This window comes from Dunckerocampus dactyliophorus, chromosome 18 (genome assembly GCF_027744805.1).
Source record: "Dunckerocampus dactyliophorus isolate RoL2022-P2 chromosome 18, RoL_Ddac_1.1, whole genome shotgun sequence".
NCBI lineage: Eukaryota > Metazoa > Chordata > Actinopteri > Syngnathiformes > Syngnathidae > Dunckerocampus > Dunckerocampus dactyliophorus.
In genome coordinates this window covers 18,624,095-18,639,903 of record NC_072836.1, presented here as the reverse complement: position 1 = coordinate 18,639,903, position 15,809 = coordinate 18,624,095, and the positions used below count along the sequence as shown (strand labels likewise).

General features: G+C 45.3%; 1 protein-coding gene across 1 annotated transcript in view; it reads right to left on the bottom strand.

Annotated features, from left to right (window-relative positions):
* pvalb6 (parvalbumin 6) overlaps positions 1-5,869 on the bottom strand; it is a 41,170-nt gene extending 35,301 nt beyond the window's left edge. The window contains exon 1 of the mRNA XM_054759306.1: positions 5,642-5,869. The gene's annotated coding sequence lies outside the window, so the exon portion shown is untranslated. The remainder of the gene's footprint in view (positions 1-5,641) is intronic.
* Between the last annotated feature and the right edge of the window lie 9,940 nt (positions 5,870-15,809).

Below are 15,809 nucleotides of genomic sequence, written 5' to 3'. Positions count from 1 at the left end.
CTAAATGTGCATGAAAGATGCATGAAAGGGATAAATGAAGACATAATTGTTGCCAAAGACGGAGGATATGGCAGCAAGATCAACACGGACACCACATTCCTGTTTTGCCATGAGTTATTTCTTGAATTCAATAGCGTTTCTCACCTCAAGTCTCAACTTTTCTTTTGATCACGGCTGAAAAATAACCCAACATGGAGCCAAAGAAAATTGCAAGTGCCAGCAATTTGATAAAGGAGGTGAGAAACACTACTGAAGAAATAGCTCATGGCAAAACAGGAAGGTGGTGTCCATGTTAATCTCACGGCCACGTTGTGTCTTTGGCAACAATGATGTCTTCGATGAAGGTAAAAGTAGCCTTAGATGTTCATTTATCGCTTTCATTCATCATTTAAATGTATTTAGAATTGTTTTTAAGACTTGTGGCGTAACCGTGTTCAGTATCACAGCACTACAGAGTCAACCGCTTGTCATAGATGGGCGACGGAGCTGACTTCCGGCTCCTGTTTCCATGTATTAGCAAGCTGCTAACAGGGACGTTTTGTGATTTTTAAAAAATCACGCTACGCTAACCAAAAAAATGTACTCAAACCAAGGTGAGATGGTAAGTGCGCCATAGACCAATGTACAGCAAATACTGACATATGTCATGCCCACCAGGATGCCCACTATGTGCTGGCAGCGCTCTGTATTAAATACATATTGGAAAGAATGTAAAACAGCACCATCTTCTGGATACGTCTCCCTAACCAACAGCACCCGTAAGCCAAAGAACTGACACAATGCAGGAGATGCAATTTGGTAACGGCACCTGAGACCTGGCTTCCATGCCGCACTACATGACGAGGTCCAGCTGAGCACATCCCATCACTTTTGCAAACATTGGCCAAAGCGAGCCCTGGGATATTTCTATATGTGCTGTTCACAGCAGGCTCGTAATTCCTTATTAGCGGGCGGCACCGCTCCCGCACACACACACACACACACAGCACACCACCAAGGGCTCGTTCTGCAGGCCAACACACACAAATATAAGGCCCGAACGGGCCATGCCAGGCACATTTCTCACTGATTAAGCTGCATATGAGCAAGTTTGTCAAAGCTCTCTCCACATGCCATCTGCGTCAGACAATACCCGTACTTGACCTTGGCAATGGAGGCTTAGCATTCCGCTCCACAGAGAACAGTATCGATGGATTGGGGTGGTTTGAGTGTAAAACTGTATTTTCAATTATATCACTCTTCGCTTTATGCCCATTTGACTGTACCTTTTATGCTTTTGTGACCAGATGTTCGCCCCAAATGCAATTATAAGACGGAGCCAAATGCCAAATTCACTTTCTGTCACGTCAGCAAAAAAGAAAAGAAAAACACATTATGCCTTCCACTTGATTCCCTTATCATCTCGTTTTAATTAACGCCTTTTAACAAGTGCCCCCGACGCGGGGTTAATTGTGCTTTTCATGACAAAATCGGCGCGAATGCAAATTCTCTCAGGGCGACCTCTGTTCTGCGGTCGGGAACATTGTTTTAATTATTTAGGCAAAATGGCGGCGAAAGCGTGCAGTTATGCATCTGTTCGCAAGCCCGGGGAAGATGACTGCTGATGAAGATCTGAACAAGTCATGTCAATTATTCAGTTCCATATGACCACTCACTGACTGCATCTGTTTTTATTCCTGTCAAATCTCTTGTACCTCTTGTGCAAAAGACACATATGCACACAAAATAGAGCGTGTGACACCCCAACCAAAGTTTGATATACATTCTTATTCAATAGCATGAGGAAGCGTGCCCAAACCTTTGGACTTTTGCGTGCAAACCCTGAGGTCACCAAGGTTATGAGACAAGGTTGTGGTGCAAACTACGGCACGTGAAGTGATGCATTTGATCTTACAAAAAACCCACAGACAAAAAGGATAACGCGCTTGCTTTTGTTTAAAGTCCACACAGTTTTGCATGTGTCATTGTCATTTTTATATACAGTGGAACCTCGGTTAGTGTGCGCCCTGGTTAACGTGCTTTTTGGTTAATGGCAAAAATTGACTGCAAAATTTTCCCTTGGTTTGTGTACATTTTCTGGTTAGCGTACAATGTGGCGCGTGATTATCGCCAAAGACACAATGTACCAGTGAGATCAACACGGACACCACCTTCATGTTTTGCCGTGAGTTATTTCTTGAAGTCAACAGTGTTTCTCACCTTCATTATCAAAATGCTGCCACTTGCGGCGTTCTTTGGCTCAATTTGGGGTTATTTTGCAGCCATAATCAAACGAAAAGCAGAGACTTGATGTGAGCTACACTACTGAATCAAAGAAATAACCCGCGGCAAAACAGGACGGTAGCGTCCCTGTTCATCTCGCTGCCACAGCGTGTCTTTGGCAACAATGACATCTTCAGTGCCGGTAGAAGTAATCTTAAATGTTCAGTTATACCTTTTGGTCATTATTTATGCGTATTTATATGGATTTCAAATTGTTTTCTGCATGTAATTGATTGATTAATTGGACTTACATGATTTCTTATGGTAAAAATTGATTCAGGTCGGGTATGTTTTGGTTAGTTGGACCTTCTGAAACGGTTTAATGATGCTGATCAAGGTTCCACAGTATATATTTTTTCAAATCTAATATTTGGGTTTCCTAATCCAGTGCCACTAACCACAATCACAATCATAAAGCTATTGTCCAGTTAATACTTATCTGACAGTGTCAATCAAAACCGAGCATTGTTATCTTGGTAAAGACAGATACTGTTGATGCAATTCTTATATTAAATCTCATTCGTTGTGCAGGCACACATTTCGGAACCACCAGGTGCAGCGTAAGCCCCTTTCCACTGGCCGTAAAAGCCGCGTTTTTGCCGTCTGTATGAATGCCGCTTACACTGAACGGAGGAGCCAAGGTCATCCTGCCAATTTTCCGCCTTTGGAGGTACTTTCAGAGACTGTATAAAAGGGAGTGCCCGAATGCCAGGAAAGGGGTGTGAAAATGAGGTCCTGATACCGATTCTCTCGTCCTGTTGTGTTGAAATTACACCAGACACGGCTGCTGACATTGTCGCACTTGTAATCCGGGGATGCGGTGCTGCTGTTGCGGCAATATTGCGCTTTTGTTTTAAATGGCGTATCTTCTGTTGCAGCCAGGATCTCTGGATGAGAGAGATCACTGCTTGTGACAAATGAAAACTTCTCATGTGTCAAGGCCACATCCTGATACAGTTTTCCAATCTGTATCGACGCTATTGTTTGCCCTCTGTCCCGCATCCATCCCTGGCATGTTAGCACAATGTAATGTTGAGGGCCAAGGATTGGAAAATGTGACGTGAAGCGCAAACATGGAGCTGACCATCTGCAGGTTGTAGATCAAATCACAGTACCCCCCCCCCCCCCCCACACCCCCCCACCCCCCCCGACAGCTCCCCGCTGTCAGTCAGAGCCTTTAATTGGATCAGGCTGGGCACATATAGTCAAAATAAATACAGTAGGAACATAAACACCTGCACCACTGGCACAGGTCACATTGCAAGCCGATACCGCATCTCTACGCCTCGGTAACAAGTACAGCGGGACCCGCATGGTACCACATTCCACACATCTCCCCCCCACCACCACCTCTCCATCCCTCTTCGTGCCACACAGAGAGCCCTCCTCCCCAGGGAGTATTATATCACACGTGGCATTTCACACTCCACAGAGCTTGTTAAATTACAGAAGTCCCAGGATATCAGGTGAGGACATGTTAACATCTATTACACCTGACTGGAATCTAATGGGGAAGCGGTGATAAAAGTTTATGAAGATAGATGGTGTTTGAGTTGTACAGATGAGATGATCATGCAAGGGGGGGCAGTAGCGCTGTGATGGACATGGGTGCTGCTGCACAGCTAAGTGAGGTTCTAGCAACGACTGCTATAGTGGATTTTAGCATATCTGGGATTTTCAAAAATATGTTCAATAATAAATATGCATTACATATTTTTTTGCATTTTCAAGCATAAAAATGGTTAAATGAACTCGAATATAAATATAAGGCATTCAGAAGATGATATGTAGTATTGTACACTGGTCACTAGGTGTCAGTGATGTTACTGATGAGACACAAACGCCAGACTTGATCACCAGAACAACAGGCTTTTATTACAGGCTTGAATGATCTCACAACAGGCACAGTAATCGCTAACACAGGATACTGTTGCAGCCGAAACCCACACCAAGCTGAAAATCAACTCTGAACACCTGATGTCACGTCCTGTCCGCCCGTTTCACATTTACAGCAACACGCAGGAGCATGAGTCTTATTTATGTCTTAAATGGCTTTCTCTTATTATGTGTACCTACTGGGTAGTACAAGCGTAAAGGTTGGCTATACGGGCGTTACTTTATGAATAGGGGGCTCTAATGATGTTAAAAACATATTTAGAAGGCCGTAAAAAGGTGTTCTATGCTCTGCCCATGAAAATGCTCCATTTGTAAATAAGAGATGCTACAATGTGGAAGATCACATATCTCATTCGGGGCTGGAACCAATTAACCGCGATTAAGGAGGAATTACTGTACTTGAATGATGCCTATATTTTACCTTGCAGTGTAAAACGCACTGGTGGCGTCCCTCAAGCATTAAACCTGGGTCCTTTTTAGTTTGACACACTATTCATCATATAATCTTTGGGATAATTTTATAAACCTTTATCCAACATTCAGGATGTATTTGAACAACTTGAATCATTTCATGGATTTGGCCTAGGCTCTTTCAGCGATCACATGCAGACCAATTGTCTCTTGGACCCTTAAAATGTTTGTTTTTGCAGCAAATAGTAGTGACCGTGAGTTGAATTTCTCCATTTTCATGCAGATGCATCACACCTCGCACACTTTCTAACAGACCAACGTTTGTGAGTTTTTCTGGACAGTTGTTCAAGCACAGAACTTGAGGAGGAAAAAATGACTGATGGAGATGACATGGTGCACTTTTACCTGATGCAATTTGAGTGAAAGACTTGAGGAGACAATATGAGAAGCTTATGTCATTAAAACATAGCGTTTGGCTGCACCAGTGTTGCATGAAATGTGTGGTAACACGACAGTTGCACTCACCTTGTGTACACAACTGTAATGCACACGGCAGGCTGTGTAATACATGTGTAGTGCACAAGGAAACACTTTCATTCAAGCATCTGCTCTGAAGATTCACCGGCACTTGTAAAGGAATGTAATGGATTTTCTCCCCCTTACACACACACACACACACACACACACACACACACACACACACACAGTGACTCACAGCGTTCAGAGAACCAATCACCATCGCCTGTTTTCATCTCCAGTTTGTGAATGGGATTTTGGCCCCAGTGCATTTAGAGGCACGCAATCATATTTTGACTCATCTATTAAGTTTCTATGTTGTAATTCTTCACTTTCTTTTAATCACTTTTTCAGCTCCCTTTTTTCACTTGTATTTGACTCATTACCTCCCCGTCCTCCCCAACGTCTACTATTTGCCTTTTTTTTCCCGCTCTTCTGTGGTTTCATACACCAGCCAACATCATACACTGCATCTTTCTGCTGTTGCTTGACTTTCCCTTATTTTTTCCAGCCTGTCTGCGTCTTAAAACACTACATGATCAACAGCCACACTTACCTCCAAATGACAGACTTAGTCCTGAGTCCTCAAGCGGTTGGATGGACAGCGGTGAGCCTGCAAGCTGCTGAAGTGGAGGACAGAAAGAGAGGGAGAGAGGGAGGAGAAGAGAAGAGACTGCAAGACAAGAGAAGATGGTAAGAGAGAGTGAGTAGTATCAAGAGAAAGTGGATGCTGTGCGATCCAAGAGGGGGAGGAGGAAGAGGAGGGTTTCTCAGGCTGGCTGGAGGTGAGATGAAGGGGAGAAAGCGAGAGGGAGAGCGAGATAAAGGATGAGAGGGGAGGGAGAGCTGGATTGGGATAGGAGGGGATTGTGTGATGATGGAGAGGAGGAGGAGGAGGTGGACGAAGGTAAAGAGGAAAGGGGGGTAAAAATGCATAATATGGATTTGTTTTAACCCAGTTTAGCGCAACCTCATCTCCCACAAAAACACAAATTGAAGTCATGTGTCCCATCCCTGGAGACAACAGTGTGCATTAAATTACACTGTAATCCAATATTGTGTAGCCAATATGCAATTTATTGGCAGCAATAACCTGGGAGTGAAAAAAAGACAGGGGGAGGAATTTTTGGATCCAAAAATGAAATCCATGCATGACTGTGGTGTAAAAATAATGCAGGGTAATGGAGGAGAGCGTGGAATGAAGGGCTGACAAATAGACGAGAAAAGGTTGATACGATACAGGTGACCACCTGTATCGCATGAACCTTTTCTCAGATTACGTACAAGTTCCATTCCCAGACTCTGAAGTCGAGTTTTGGTGTGAGTCAGATAGTGAAATTAACTTCTAAATCACTCACACTGTACACAGAACACATGAAGGAGATGAAATACAGTAATACAACACTAAATATAAGAATTAAATACAATGGTAATGCAACATACAAGCAAAGCACTGGCAATCTTTCCATAACAATATTAAGATCACTACACTGCTGTATTATTACTCACTTTAAGAGGATCAGCGGCCTGGCAGTTTGTATTTTATTTCATGAGATTTGTGGGTTGATTTAAAAAGTTTAAGTTCGTATAGTAAATAAGTTTAAATGTATGAATTTTTTTAATGTTAAAAAGTAAAGTTCAAAAAGCATTGTTTTAGCGACAGCAGAGTGAGTGCTCTTCTCGCTATTTAGACCATCTTTGACGTTTTTCTCTCCCAGTGAAACAAGCTAGCTACGGCAGAAACGAGGTCTGAAAAAGCACGTACACATGCTGTACTTGCTCGAAATCGTTTGAGCTTTGGGAAATTTTCGTCTTTGTGAGTATCTGTGTCTGCAAAACATTTTAAATAGAGGTTGCAAATGAAATATGACTTTGAATGTTTTTGTAAACACACTGTAAAAGCAGTTAGTTGTGTATTATCAGTGCTTTGGCTAGCTACCTGCGTTTAGCATATCAAATGTACATTTGTAGATAGTAATTGTGTCATGTTCTGTGTTCTGCTCTGCTGCCCTCTGTCGTTTATTTGTTGCAGCACATCCCTGAACATGACCCAGCCCTAATTACACACACCTGCAGCTCATTACCACCGGCCTACTTAAGCTCCAGCCAAACTCCAGACCGGTGCCAGATTGTACTCCTTGACAACCTGCTCCCTGTACCTGCTCCTTACCCTGCTCTCTGGCTCCCCGCTTACCTGTACCTACCTGCTAGCCCTTTTGTGTGATCTTCTCCTGTAAGGTTTGCCTGCAGTGTATTTTTTGTTATTTCTAGTTTTATCCTAACAGCCTTTTGCTGTTAGTGTTTTTTGTTATGGACTCTTACCTTGTTGGATTTTCCTTATTTGTACTTTGTATTTTTGCTTTGGACTCTTTTGTATATTAAATTGTTCTTTTGTACTTTCTGCCTCCCTTGTCTGCATTTGGGATCCTAAAATACTCGCCGTGTTCCACGGCCGCCCATGACAGAACAATCTGGCCAGAACATGGATCCCGCAGACATGGAACAATTCCGAAAAGCCCTGACACACCAAGGACACATGGTGGGAAGCCATGAGAAGTCGCTCCAAGGGATCCTGGAAGCCATTTCTTTTCTCTCCGCTAACATGGAAGCATTAAATCAACGACTGGGATGTTCCGCTCCGATTCCGCCACCAGAGGTCGGTACAACCACTACCATGAGTGATTCCGCTGCTGCCACAGCTGCAAGCACACCTGCTGCTCATCAAGCTCGTGAGCCCAGTATCCCTCACCCTCCTCGCTTCTCTGGTGACTCTGATTCCTGTAACCAGTTTCTACATCAATGTTCGTTAGTTTTTGATCAACAACCTACATCTTACTCCTCTGATCAAGCTAAAGTAGCCTTCATAATGAGCTTGCTTGCGGGTAGAGCTGCCACTTGGGCCCTGGCCATAAGTACTTCTATGCCCGCCATCCGTACCTCCTTACCATTATTTTTAGAGGAGATAAGAAGGGTGTTTCATCACCCTATCCGGGGTTTAGAAGCCACCAATCGCCTGTTGGACTTAAAACAAAGAGGGCAATCTGTGGCCGATTTTTCCATTGACTTCCGTGTGCTCGCAGCAGCAAGCGGATATCCCGATACCGTGCACCGTGGTATCTTCCGGAGGGCTCTTAGTGCCCGCATTAAGGATGAGCTAATAGCCAAGGATAATACTACATCGCTTGATGACTTGATAAACTTAGCGATTTGTTTAGACAACCAAGTAAAGGAGAGAATCAGGGACTATGCAGAGGAGGGATACCAGGTTCATACACCGATACCACATTCGCCCACGGAGCAGAGGAGGACTCACCCCATCAAGGTTGATGGTGATACGGAGGTTCCAATGCAGCTGGGAGGACGACGACTAGCCGCCGAGGAGAGAGCCCGTCGCCGTCGCCTGAACCTGTGCCTGTATTGCGGTAACCCAGGTCATCGGCTTCTTCAATGCCCCATCCGTCCAGTTCGTCGCCAAGGGTCGACTCCAGGAGCACCATCGGCACAACTATCGCTATCCAGTATCGATCCTCCCGTCACCAGCAGCCAGTCCTCAGCTGGTATTTGTGAGTACCCCCAGGAAGTGATCGACACAGACAATGAGTCCCTGAGACGTCTCCAGGTCAAGGGGATTATTACAGGGGGGGGCAGAAATGTGACTGTAACCGCACTAGTTGACTCCGGTGCCGATGACTGCTTTTTGGATACGTCATTCGTTGAGAAACATAATATCCCAGTGATTAAGCTATCCTCTCCGAAGGAGGTTCTGTCTTTAGATGGACGTCTTCTAGCAGTAGTCACGTATCAGACCGAACCTCTTTCTCTGCAATTGTCGGGTAATCACTCAGAGAGGATTAGCTTCTTTATTATGCCTTCCCAAGCAGCTCCACTAGTGTTAGGGTTACCGTGGCTCAAACTCCACAATCCTGCCGTAGATTGGACTAAGATGAACATAGTCAACTGGAGTATGTTCTGCCACGCTAACTGCCTTAGGTCTGCCATTTCCGAGGTTTCCGTTAAACCACTTCCTGTAGAGGAGATTAACCTCACCAATGTGCCTGAGGAATATCACTATTTGAAACAAGTATTTAGTAAGGATCGTGCACAGACACTTCCACCTCATAGACCGTATGATTGCTCGATAGAATTACTAGCCAACACCACATTACCCAGCGCTAAGCTCTATAATATTTCTGGGCCGGAACAAAAGGCTCTTAAGGACTATATCTCTGCCTCGCTAGCTTCCGGTCTCATCCGTCCTTCTTCCTCTCCTCTCGGTGCGGGTTTCTTTTTTGTTGCCAAGAAGGACAAGTCCTTGCGCCCCTGTATCGATTATCGGGGTTTGAACAGTATTACGGTACGTAATAGTTATTCGCTCCCTCTCATGGACTCTGCCTTTTCCGCTCTCCATTCGGCACGGATCTTTTCGAAACTGGACCTCCGTAATGCCTACCACTTAGTGCGCATTAAGGATGGAGACAAGTGGAAGACCGCGTTTAACACTCCGCTGGGGCACTTTGAGTATCTTGTCATGCCCTTCGGTCTTACTAACGCCCCAGCGGTGTTCCAGAATCTGATTAACGACGTTTTAAGCGATAGGATTAATCTGTTTTGTTTCGTGTATCTTGATGATATTCTGATTTTCTCTAGGAATCTACAAGAACACACTACGCATGTCAAACTCGTTCTTCAACGCCTCCTTGAAAATAGGTTGTATGTTAAAGCTGAGAAGTGTGATTTCCACGCCACATCAGTGCCGTTCCTGGGGTACATCGTGGAGAAGGGTCAATTGCGTGCCGATCCCGCCAAGATTCAGGCGGTGGTCGAATGGCCAACTCCCAAATCAAGGAAGCACTTACAGAGGTTCCTAGGGTTCGCCAACTTCTACAGGCGATTTATCCGCAATTTCAGCAGTAAGGCAGGACCTCTGACTAGGCTTACATCTCTTAAGGTTCCGTTTGTGTGGACCCCAGAGGCAGAGACGGCTTTCTGTAATCTGAAATCGTTATTCACATCAGCACCTGTGCTCGTTCATCCTGATCCTAACCTGCAATTTTTTGTAGAGGTCGACGCATCGGATACGGGAGTGGGAGCCGTCCTGTCCCAGCGATCCTCGGTCGACCAGAAGCTGCACCCCTGCGCCTTCTTCTCTCGTCGCCTCACACAGGCTGAGAGCAACTATGATGTGGGTAACAGGGAGCTGCTGGCCATCGTTCTGGCGCTGCGGGAGTGGCGTCATTGGCTGGAGGGTGCTACACTTCCGTTCATAGTCATCACGGACCATAAGAACTTGTCATACATCCGCACCGCTCAAAGACTCAATTCTCGACAAGCCCGCTGGTCATTATTCCTCACCCGTTTCAATTTTTCAATCACTTACAGACCCGGTTCACGCAATGTCAAGCCCGATGCCCTATCAAGAGTCTTCAGCCCCACGGAGGAGGGAAAGGCACCAGAGACTATCATACCTGTGGCTCGAGTGTTGGGTGCACTCCAGTGGGAGGTGGAGAGGAAGGTGTCGGAAGCAACAGATGGGAGGAGACCACCAGAGGGCTGCCCCCCAGGAAGACTGTTCGTCCCAGAGGAGCTCAGGTCAGAGGTACTACAATGGGGTCACACGTCTAAAGTAACCTGCCACCCGGGACTCAAACGGACGTTATACGCACTGGCGCAAAGATTCTGGTGGCCTTCTATGGCGGCGGACGCCAAGGAGTTCGTCGCGGCCTGCTCTGTCTGTGCCAGGAGTAAGTCTTCAAACCGACCACCAGCCGGCCTGCTCCAACCATTACCCATCCCCGCCCGGCCCTGGTCTCACATATCCTTGGACTTCATTACCGGTTTACCTGCCTCTAGGGGGAACACAACAGTATTGAACATTGTGGACCGGTTTTCTAAAATGGCTCATTTCATTGCACTACCTGGACTACCTACATCCCTGGACACAGCTCGTCTGCTGGTGAGACACATTTTTCGTATTCACGGCATTCCCACGAACATCGTCTCAGACAGGGGCCCACAGTTCACGTCCAGAGTCTGGAAGGCATTCTGCAAGATGCTGGGGGTCTCGGTCAGTCTTTCTTCCGGTCACCATCCCCAGACCAACGGCCAGACAGAGCGGGCCAACCAGGACCTGGAGGCTGCCCTTCGTTGCGTTTGTCACCGGCATCCATCTTCCTGGGCCCCCCACCTCCCCTGGGTGGAGTACGCACACAACACGCTTGTCAGCTCTGCCACAGGTATGTCACCCTTTAAGGTCGCTTACGGATATCAGCCCCCACTGTTCCCTTCACAGGAGGCGGAAGTTGCAGTGCCATCCGTGCAGGTTCATCTACGCCGAGCCCGGAGGATTTGGAGAGAGACAGTCGCTGCACTAGGCCGCACGGCGGCACGAAATCGACGGCTGGCTGACCGTCACAGGATCCCAGCTCCCACTTATCAGGTTGGCGATGAGGTCTGGTTATCATCCAGGGACTTACCTTTAGCAGGGACTAATAGGAAGCTGGCGCCCAGATTTGTGGGTCCCTACACTGTGGACTCCATCATCAACCCCTCCTCCGTGAGACTCAAACTGCCATCCAGTCTCAAAGTACACCCAGTGTTCCACGTCTCCTGTCTCAAGCCTGTATCTACCAGTCACCTGTGCCCTCCGGTCGAGGCTCCGCCCCCGCCGCGCTTGATCGATGGCCACCCAGCCTACACTGTGAAGGCCATTTTGGACTCCCGAAGGAGGGGCAGAGGGTTCCAGTATCTGGTCGACTGGGAAGGTTATGGCCCTGAGGAGCGTTCATGGATCTCCCGCTCCCTTGTCTTGGATTTGTCCCTCATTAGCGACTTCCACCGTCTCCATCCTGACAAGCCAGGTAAGCCGCCAGGCGGCGCCTTATAAGAGGGGGGCATACTGTCATGTTCTGTGTTCTGCTCTGCTGCCCTCTGTCGTTTATTTGTTGCAGCACATCCCTGAACATGACCCAGCCCTAATTACACACACCTGCAGCTCATTACCACCGGCCTACTTAAGCTCCAGCCAAACTCCAGACCGGTGCCAGATTGTACTCCTTGACAACCTGCTCCCTGTACCTGCTCCTTACCCTGCTCTCTGGCTCCCCGCTTACCTGTACCTACCTGCTAGCCCTTTTGTGTGATCTTCTCCTGTAAGGTTTGCCTGCAGTGTATTTTTTGTTATTTCTAGTTTTATCCTAACAGCCTTTTGCTGTTAGTGTTTTTTGTTATGGACTCTTACCTTGTTGGATTTTCCTTATTTGTACTTTGTATTTTTGCTTTGGACTCTTTTGTATATTAAATTGTTCTTTTGTACTTTCTGCCTCCCTTGTCTGCATTTGGGATCCTAAAATACTCGCCGTGTTCCACGGCTGCCCATGACAAATTGCATTGTATTGGTATGTTACAGTGTGCTGTAGCACGCACACATGCATGTCCAGGGGCATATTTAGTCATTTGGGGGCCCAAGGCAAACCTACTGTAGTCATTGGAGCCCTCCACATCCTCCTTTTTAAAAATATATTCACTAGGTCCCCAACTAATGAACACAATTGGTCCCAATGATATAGGTACTACATGTACGTGTATTCATATACAGTATATGCGTATGCATGTAAATATGAGTTTGGATGTAGTAGTAATATTAAACGAGGATAATTAATGAAAAAAACAATAATAATAAAAATGATAAAATAATACGTAATGATAAATGTTATTTACCTTTGAAGAGGAGTGGTCGAGCATACGTCGTTGTGGTGGAGTTGGAGGAGTTATTGAAAAAAGGACAAATGGTCGTCGTCGTTAGACTCTTCTAAAAGAGGTAGTGTTCTGTGGGTGGTGTAGAATTAAGCAGGCCTATTAACTCTTCATAAACTTTAATCACACGCTCTGTCCGGGTTGCATCGTACAGCTACAATTTAGCTTTGCATTTCTCCTTTACACTCTCTCCCCACCTTCTTCCTCTACCTGTTGGTCCCATTAGCAGTGTCACAGTGCCCTCTACTGGTCAAGCATGTAGCAGTATAAATATGGAGTTACTACAAGGCAAAATACATGAAAATATAGACCAGTCAGCTTGCGTTCGCAAGCCGGATGTTCGTAAGTTGGGGACCTAATGTATATAATTTTTTACAAAATGTGAGTATGTACTTTTGGCCACTTTTTTTTCCTGCTTTTGAAATCTGTTAGTTATCGGTCATCTTAAGTTGCTAGTTACGTAGCCACGTTTATATACTCCTACCCTCCAAAAAAAACAAAAACGGTTTGAAATAATGTTTATCATCTTCTAAGTGTGAATATGAGAAAATTCTCCTATTTCAAATCCTCCTGGGGGATTATTATTACCTAACAAGTGAATCATCTCAACGCTTTTACTGTAATTGATAAGAACATTAAGCGAAATTTAATATTGTTTACCGCTTTAATGCTCACATCTTTGTGATGAAAAGCGTCACTCTCAGCTTCCTCTCTGAAAGTATTGCATCCTCGGCTGACACTGACAGTAGCGGTGCTGCTGTCCTTGTGTCTACGTTTGATGTGACTGTGAAAAAGGTCGACACCTTCGGTGGTTTTGATATAAAAAAATAATAAATAAAAAAAACAGTTTTCTGCTCGCCTTCTCCTCTTCTCCGCTCCACTCCGGGTAACTCAGTGTTGTTTCGCTCCCGTCTTCCGGAACCAATTTGGACATGCGCAGGAACATGGAATAGTCCATTGCATGCGAAGAGAGGGCCAGTGGTTGAAACGTTCATGAAAAATGACGCATTTTGATGTAGTTTGAATCATCTGAATTAAGATTAAAACAGTAGTATGTACTTTCAATTGAAAAAAAAAAAATAATCAACCGGTTTTCATGAATTGCCCATGTTTGCCTAATGGTAAGTCCGTCCCCGTGCGTGTCAAAGGCTCTTGTGATGTGTTAGAGTTTTGTAATTTCCCAACATCTGTGAACGTGCCGTATGTCCTGCATGCAGTTGAGTTTGCTTTGACTTTGACTTTGACTTTTTGGCAATAAACAGATTGTTGATCCTTAATTATGTCGCCACAGTCCAGTGTTGAGAGTAGTGCGGCTCGCACGTGCGTGTTCTTCCACGGTGCACCGCGCTGTAACTAGTTCTCAAGCAACCCAAATTACGGTTGAAAGTAATTTACGGGAGACCGTACGTGACGTCGGAACGCCGTAACTCGAGGGCCGCCGGTATTATGAAAATCCACTCATCCATCTTCTCCCTTTGAGGAACTTTTCGTTGGCGTGCATGTGACCTAAAAGTGCATTCCATACTCCACAAATGTGCTGTCCAGTCCGCTCGGCAATCTTTGACATTTACAGTGGATCTTTCTGCTGAATGCGCTGAAAATGTGCAGCCGTGAAGAACAGCTAGCTAGCTGCAGGTTACATTTCTCAGTGATGTCAAATTACGGGTCATGTCTCCTTCATGCTTAGACACCAGCGGTGCTTTTTACACGTGGGGTGCACTGGCACACTGTAGAGGGGGGAAAAAAACAGTATGAGTTGGCTCCAAAAACTGCTGGCATGGATTTATTCATCCCGAGGAATAGATGAACTTTTTGCACGATTCAAGGTCACGTTTCTTACGGGCTCCTGCGGCCGGTCTACTGTATGTGCAAAAAAACCCGCGCGCGTGTGATGTGCAGATTTTTGAGCCGTACACTGGCAAAAATACATTTCTGGATATATTAACATTTAAAAAGTATTTAGTAGTAGTAGTAATAAGTAGTAGTATTGACTTCTACGGTTAAAAGTTTGAATTTCCAGCTAAACGAAATTCTACAGTATAGGAACCTTGTGCTCTCGGAGTGCTTTTATTGGTTTGATCATTTGCAGCTTTTATGCTTTACTGCGAGTCTTGTGTGGACTCTCATGGCCGATTTAATTCTATACTGGCAAGCACTTTATGATAGATGGGCACCAAGACGTATAGGCGCAGTTCTGACCTTGCGCGTGATTATTCTGTCCGTTTTAAAACCTCTCAGATGAACCTGTGCATGCACAAGCACCATTCTCTCGTCATAAAACCGTATCGCATTCTCTGAAGCAAAACCAGAGTTTATGAAAAATCATTCTCCCGACATATAGATTTGCCTCAATGACTTGAGAGCAACGACAGACAATCATTACAGCTTTTTTTGAGCGTGTATGTCATTTCAACGGCAGCTGACACAACACTATTTCCATTCCGTGCGTTGTTCTCAAGTGAAATTGGCCTGTAATGGAATGCGAGTGTGCTGTGACGGCAATATTGTTCGTGTGAGAGTGTGTGCTCGGAAGAAAATGAATGAGACGGGATAAAGAGAGTAAGATGTGTCTCCTCCAGCTGTTTATCAGCTCTGAGCACTCTGCACATACTTTATCTGCACTATTATAAGTATGCCTTTCTTAATAATGTGTCCAATAATTGACTCTCCTCGTGCACACGCCTCCCCCATGGCTCACACAGAATTGATTGCATTCATTTAGATTACATTCTCATCACCCTCAAAGCATATTGCCGCACGTTGAAGTGAAAGCAACACTATCAGTCAACAACAGCAGTCATCTTATTAACAAAAATCAAGTGGATGAGTGACACTCGGATGATTGTTACAAATGAATTGGAATTGATCTCATGCTTGTAGGAATTCAATACTGTCCCATCCCAAAACTGAATTTTGCACACATGATGTTGTTTGTGTTTGTACGTGAATAGAAAATAAGTACTGTACTCTGT